Raw genomic sequence first — 7,612 nt, 5'->3', positions numbered from 1 at the left:
TAGATTTATTTATATTAGACAGTCGATTTGTTTGCATGTTATACTATTTTCATCAAACTTATCAGCTCGACGCTTTATATCAATCATGTTCCATTTAGCTGATGATGCTTTCTTACATCGCTTCTTTGCTGATTATCAATTATCTAATCAATCGACTATTTGGTCATACATGTTGAAATTTTATGAAAAGATCTTCTGATTTTGTATTTGGGTGTATTGTACTAGTTTTTGTCTAAATTAATCAGTCATTGTAAATTTGTTATGATCCATGAATATCGATTATTTTAATTCATATTATTATCATTTAATATTAATCGATAATCCTTAATTTAAAGATCTTCATTTCATAGAAACGTCAGATATCGACTATTTAGTCAATAACCTTATTGAATCGGCTATCTAGCCGTATATTTGAAACTATTTGGTACAACGTTGAGATGTTTTATCTTAAATTACTGATAAAATTTTCTTTCCTTATCAATTACAGATCAAATATACTGTCAGGTCGTTGGGTTTTTAGAATCGACTTTCTCGTTGAAACCAACGTATCTCTGATCTCGTTCCACTTTCCGACTTCCGTCGCCGTATTTTTTTTTGTGTAACACGTCCTCACCTGCCTCCAGCGCTCTCTCATCAGCGGCGGCGACGGGGGAGCAGGCGGAGGACTCCATCCTAGGGTCAGCGAGGAGGCGAAGGCAAGACCTCTTCTCCCTCTCCTCTCTCCAGGTCAGACAGATCCCTTCTGAAATCCGGGGAATGCTCGAACAATTTCGTGAGTCTTTTACTCTGCTTTCCATCAATCTGATTTGGGCTTCGTCGTTTGCCTGGTTCAGAGCATCCACGCCTTCGCGGAATGCTTGGTGGTCAGACTTGCGCTGGTGATCTTGGTAGCATCACGCAATTCATCGCCCGTATGGTTCCTGGAGAGCTGTAGCATCGCTGTTGGTTTCTCGTGCAGGTGCAGAATTAGCCTTGTAGATTATGCTGTTTGCATCACCTGCACGTCGTGCGGTTCAGAAAACTAATTGCAGCTGCCCATCTCGTATTGTTCAGTACGAAATTTGTGATTTGACATTGTGGCCTAGTAGCAAACTGAGTTTGATGCATTGACTTGTGATGTGGCTCTAATCCTTGCTCTTTTGGCTTCATAATACTAGAACTGTTCTTATTTTGTTTTCTTCTCTAACAGCCTTATTATCTAGCCACTACATTGAATAGGAATGTATCGAAATCCCACATAACCATGCTCTCTGCATTTGGTTTAATTTGTGCAGATTCCTGACAAGCTGCTAACACTGATTGCGATCATATGTGAGATCCGCACCCCTATTTTGGTAAAGGCTTCCGCCCAACAATAATGCTAGCGACTTGCAAGTCGTAGAACCATCTGTAGTTTAGCTAGTGAGTAGTGACTTAAGTCATTGAACCATATTTCCATATATGTAGTATCTATGTTGCTTGCAAGTAGGCCTTCCCTAAACTGACCGTGCTAAAAGAACATATGGATCATGTGTTGAATGTTACCCTTATGAATGCCATATATAAGTCCCACAAGCTACCAATTTTAAAAACATCTATTGTCAGGATGATAGAAAATCACTATGGCCTCTACTGTTTTCCATGAATCCACTTTTCAGTTGGTACTCAGAATTATGTGTGTTATGCATGACTTCTGCTATTCACTTTTAGTCATCTTATATACTTAGCATGTTCAAGAAACAACAAAAAGGTTTGGTTTGGTACTGTTATGTGACAATGTACAAATTGCAGAAATAGCATGCTTTTAGTTTTACTCCTAGAAATTAAATGACTAAACATGATTTGGAAACCGAACGTTGTTTTAGCTACCTTCCACATTGTGAAGTGTGTGATATGTTGTTCCTGCAAAGTGTATGATAGTCTGTTCGCCTGTTCACTGTCTGTTCCAAACTTTAAAGGGTTTATAAATCCTAGAGCTCATGATTACTTGATTAGTCATACCATCTCTTTTATAAAAACAATTACATGTTTATATGGCTAGCTAGAACTGACACTGCCACTTTCTTTTTTGAAACAGTGAAACCGCAAGTTTCTCTGCTCTGGCATGTAATTTTGTTTCGTATCGATGACCATCTTATGCTCTTTGCCATAGTGAGTCCTAGAAAAATCCCATTGCAAATCTGTAGCTTGAATCAACTTCTCACTATGTACTAGCAATGCTTTAGTTCTGAGTGTGGTCCATTTGCTCCTTTTTCCTGGACCATTCGATGTGGAATCATTCAATGACATAGGCCAGATTTTTTTTTTGTTTATAGGCCAGAATTTTACTTCATTGTACTATAGTTTGGATTTTACTAAATTCCAGCTAATATACTGAATGCAGACTTGCCAGAATGTGGTAGTGTGACAATCTAAATCTTGATCTTAGCAAACATTATGCTGCTTGTTTGCATCTCTCTCTCTCCTGTTTTTCTTTTCAATTGATTGGCCTGTTAGTAACAGCAAATTTTTTGAACAAATTAACTGACTGCTCCTTTTTATAGAATAACTGACTATGCTCCTGTACCCTCTGTTTTCTACATCTCGGGTACAGTCTGAGCTACAAAACGGCATGAAGGGTGGTTTTGATCTGATGGCAAAACTCTGTGAGACTGTGACACTGAACTTTGAGCTGCGGTGGGCTACACTACACAAGATTGGTCAATGGCCGGAATCAGGGTAGCCAGTGGGCGCCTGCTCCTTTACCCAACTCCACTGGGTGGGTCTAGTCAGCTTGATCGGTTGGCTGGTTCATTAGCCTGATCGGCTGGGAGCGGCTGGCTGGCTGGCCAGCCCTCTCACATAAACACTGTTCACGTGAACCAGCCAGCAGTATTTCTCTCTCACGTAAACGAACCAGCAACGATACGAACTAGCCAACCAAACAGGCTACATATCGTTGCTGGTTCGTGAAGAAGTACTGCTGGCTGGTTTGTGTGAGAGAAAAATACTATTCTGGCTGAAAATTTACGATCGTTTATGACAAGCCACAGCCAAACGAACAGGCAACGTATTTTTGTATAAATGTATGCCATGATGCACTTATATGCAAAATTTTCACTGCAACTGTAAATCAGAATTATGGCCTTTGTTAACTTCTGCTTCTGAGCTGTGACTGTAACATACATTTTGACCACCTAGGTTGCTTCTGCTTATTACTCGTTACATACTGAAAAAAAAAAATCCTTGAGATTTGTAACCTACAGGTAGACCTCATTCAAAAGAAAACATGCAAATTCCTTTTACTAAGACCTCATCATGCTTTACTTTTTTTTTAATAAAAAAAGACTTCATCATGCTTTTCAATCAGAAAGCAAAAATGAAAAATACCAATCGTGTATTCTTCCTTTGCATAATTAATACTATAATAAACATAACATGTTTAGTACTATGAAGGAAAACATGGGCGTTCCACTGCTGAGTGTCTTGGTGGACCCACAAGTCAGTATAATCACGCTACCCTTCCCTTCCCCTGCCGCAAGGCTTCCAGCCATTTCAGAATTTGAAATCCCCGTCGTTCCCCGGCGCTTATATATGCACGCAGTCATCGCCAGCACGCAGGACGCAGCGCCTCCCCCTCCCAGGCTCCCACCGCTGCATGGGCAAAGCCATCTCCCTCCTCCGGCCACCGCAACCAGCACGAGAGGACGAGGCGGAGACGATGGAGCTGAGGAAGCGCCCGAGGCCGCGGCGCGTCGACCCGGACTTCGTCTCGTCCCCGCCTCCCCTGCCGCCGAGGAAGCGGGCGCGGAAGGAGGCAGCAGCGCAGAAGCTGGTCGAGGCCGCGGGAGCTCCGAAGCGGCAGCCGCCGAGGAAGGGGGCCAGACGCGCCGCGGTGGGCATCGGGTGCCCCGTCGCGGGGCTCCATCCTGCGACGTGCGGCCGGCAGCCGCCGCTGCGCACGTCGATGCGCGTCCTCTTCCGCCCGCGCCATCCATTCAACTGGTACGCTCTGTGCTTTCGGTGTTGAATTGGGTTTAGCTTTCCTGCTACTGCGTGCGATCGGAATTGATTTCAGTTGTGACTTCTGAGTGCTCTGTTCGATCCTCTGGTTATGATGTATGTGGCTCAGTGGCTGTGATTAGCGGAGGGAATTGGCTCGTACTGACTTGGATTTTCTCCAATTTGAATTTCTCCGTTTCCGAATTCGTTATTACATATGCGTTTCGAGGGATTTTAAACCTTCTGCTGTGAATCATGCTTGGTTTTGAAAGCGATCGCGATTCAGAGATTAGCATGTCCCGTTTGTGTAAGTAGATTGAAGCTTAGAGATGATTCGAATTTCGTAAACTGCATTTCGTTGTTTATCTGGCTTGCATTGTTAGAGTTCGAATTCGATCGAAGCCCGCATCTCTGTTTGAATCATGAAATATAAGTTTGGCTGTTCGATTGGATGAATTGTTGTAGCACTTCCGATTTGTTTGAATTCAAAAGCGTCAGAACAGAGTGCTTATCCACCAATGCCTGCGAACAGCTTCAGTTTAGCTCGAATTGCCCGTGGTTTCCATGCTTTAGAGAGTTGAAACCTGATATCTCTAGCGGTAGTGATGATACGCATTTCGAATCAGAAAATTTAGTTCGAATAACTGTGCTCTGCGTTAAATTGTAAGAATTCGCTGTTCCCCTTGTATGGATTTGTGATTTAAAGCTTATCATCTTACGTTTTGAGGGTCTGTCAGTAAATTGTCAGTAAATTGAAGCTTAGAGATGATTCGAGTTTCGTTTCGTTGCATTTCATTGTGTATCTGGCTTGTATTGTTAGAGTTCGAATTCGATCGAAGCCTGCATCTCTGTTTGAATCATGAAATGGAAATTTGGCTGTTCGATTGGATGAATTGTTGTAGCACTTCCGATTTGTTTGAATTCAAAAGCGTCAGTGCAGAGTGCTTATCCACCAATGTCTGCGAACAGCTGCAGTTTAGCTCGAATCGCTCGTGGTTTCCATGCTTTAGAGAGTTGATTGCAAACCTGAAATCTCTATCGTAGTGATGATACGCATTTCGAATTAGAAATTGAGTTCCGAATAACTGTGCTCTGCGTTCAATTGTAAGAATTCGTTATTCCCCTTTGTATGGGTTTGTGATTTAAAGCTTCTCATGTAACTTTTTGAGGTTCTGCCATGTAAATTGTCAGCTACTCAGCTCCTGCTGCTAATTTGATCCCACAGCATTAACTGCTCACACCAGCATTACAAAATCTCTGTCCAATTTTGTCACTGAATTGGTTGAAATCCCGAGCAAGTATTTCTTAATGCAGGTACGAGCCGGACATGTGGACGGAGGTGGCCAAGCACCTGTGCGGCTTCGACCTGCTCCGCCTCTCCTCCACCTGCCGCTGGTTCCGCCGCCTCCTCGCCGACGACTCCATCTGGCGCTACGCCTTCTTCCGCGACCTCAACCTCTCCGACGCCAATCCCGCGCGTTCATCGCCCGCTCTACCGCTCCTGGCGCTACCTCTACTTCGCCGCCTTCGGTAAGCAGAGCACCAAATCCATCCCCCCACCCGTAACCCGCTTCGGTTCTCTCACTGACAGCAGGTCCCGCTTTACTGACACGTGTGCTCCCTTTCCTAACAGATGGCTCCCACGCCTTCTCGTTCTGCCAGAACGGCGAGCACCGAAGTAAGCGCAGCGAGATTGCAGGGTTTACTTGCCAATTTCGCCATTGCCTTGCGCAATTGCGCTGTGATACATCGTCAGTGTATTGTCTATTTGACGTCGGTGAGATGCAGGTTCGTGGCGGATCGGGTCATTCGTGATGGACTCGCCGGACATGGTTCTGATCGGGAGGCTGCCGCTGCCAAAGTGGCTGCCGTCGGATCCCGAAGACGCGCGGCTCACCATCGCGATACTGGGCGCCTGCAAGCTCCTCAACGTCCGCCCCGGGATCTGGATCACCGGTACGTGGCCACATCCCTTTGCCGTCTGACCGAACTGTCTGATATCCCTCACCATTGTTCCCTGCTCCTGTTGATTGCTGCAGACATGCATGTGATGCGATGCCCCTTGTGCAACCGCAACAACTGCCGAGGTGAGCCGGTGGATGTATACTGGAACGGGAAATGCGTCCTGCCCTGCCTTATAATACCTGTTCTTGACTTGTTGTTAGTGAATTTTGGTGGGATGGAATTGGTGGTTCACAGGGAACAAGCAGATCCTGGACGCACGCCACTCTGAGCTGTTCCTGGAGAAGGCGTACTGGGACGAGACCTTGGAGTACGAGAACCTCGGCGAGCACTTCCAGGACGAGGATGTCGCCGCCGCCTTCTGTGCCGTCGTCAACGCGAAGCAGTTCGTTTCTCCATCCACTGCAAGTACGTACGTCCGGCAACCATCTGATCATTCCAGTGCTGTCTCTGCCCAGTCAATTACTCATCTGTGTGTACTCTTTGCTGTACGCTCTCGACAATGACATGATGGATTGGTGAATCGTGAATGACATGGTTGGCGTTGGTGTTGCCTTGTTCTTCAGCTGTTCTCAACAGGGCCTGGGCCGGCAAGCGCGACGACCCGATGACCAGGCACTGTGCTTCCGCAACCGCCGCTGCCATCCACACCAACCTCCAGAGCAACGGAGGTATGTACGCCCATGGCACATGAACAACGAGCTGCAGCAACCATTCCTGGTCCCAGCACAGTGCCAGTTCTGAATTCTAACGTGATGTGTGTCGTGCTCTTGGGTGACAGGCCTGCTATCAACGTTCGAGGCGATGCGGGACACGGCCAGGGACGGACAGATCGTGTCCGTCAGGATCTCTCAGGTGCTCTTCTGATTGTACCCTCCAACCTTGGTTCCAAAGTTTTCTGGCGCTGGACTGATGCTGCACTGCACACACCGTAGACGAATGTGTTAATGCTGCCTTGGCTGCTGTGATTTATGCTAGAGTAGGCCAGGCCGCTCTGTTATTGGCTTGTTGCTACATTGCTGTCTAGACTGTAGACAGAAAGTTGAGCAGATTTTCGGCTTAATGTAATGTCGTGCAATTTTCTGAACTTCGTGCACTGCGGAATTAATGGTCTTATTAGTATTGTATACGTACTGGAATTATCTGCTTGTTTGCTTAAAGGTTAAATGTGGTTACTTATACGAGCACGATTCTGCACGAATGGGTTGTCACTGATGTGCTGAAAAGAATGCAAATGCTTTGTTTCCTGAAATGATATGGGTCATGTCATCTTTCATCAACACTGGCTTTGTGGTGGTTGCCGTGTACATCAAACATGATCTAGTTTTGCGAATTCCGCCAAAAGGCCAGAAGGATCACACAACCTACTGCATCGTGACAACATGGCTGGTGCGTGCTTTGGACCATTGGTTGTCAGTCGTCTTGACAATCAGAGCGGGCGATATGAAATTGACTGATGCCTGTGATGAAGTGACGAATTGGCTGGCGATGTGATCGATGTCCATGATGCTCCAGCCGTGACTCGCTTTCCAAATGCAGCAGCATGCATTACATTACACCCTTGAGTCACCGGTCACTGCGTGTCATGCTTTTTACGCCTTCTCCCTGCCGTTGCTTCATCAACTCAAAAGGGTTTGGACATGCACAGCAGCCTCAGCATTCGAAACGCCGCATCCAAGTCAGGTTTTGA

At 45.8% G+C, this 7,612-nt stretch overlaps 1 pseudogene; it reads left to right on the top strand.

Moving 5' to 3' along the window:
* The first annotated feature begins 600 nt into the window (after positions 1 to 600).
* LOC136451373 (probable F-box protein At5g36000) lies at positions 601 to 7,100 on the top strand (annotated as a pseudogene).
* Positions 7,101 to 7,612: the final 512 nt, after the last annotated feature.

Source organism: Miscanthus floridulus, chromosome 5 (assembly GCF_019320115.1).
Source record: "Miscanthus floridulus cultivar M001 chromosome 5, ASM1932011v1, whole genome shotgun sequence".
Taxonomy (NCBI): domain Eukaryota; kingdom Viridiplantae; phylum Streptophyta; class Magnoliopsida; order Poales; family Poaceae; genus Miscanthus; species Miscanthus floridulus.
Note: the sequence above shows the minus strand (reverse complement) of the source record. Positions and strands in the feature narration are given on the sequence as shown.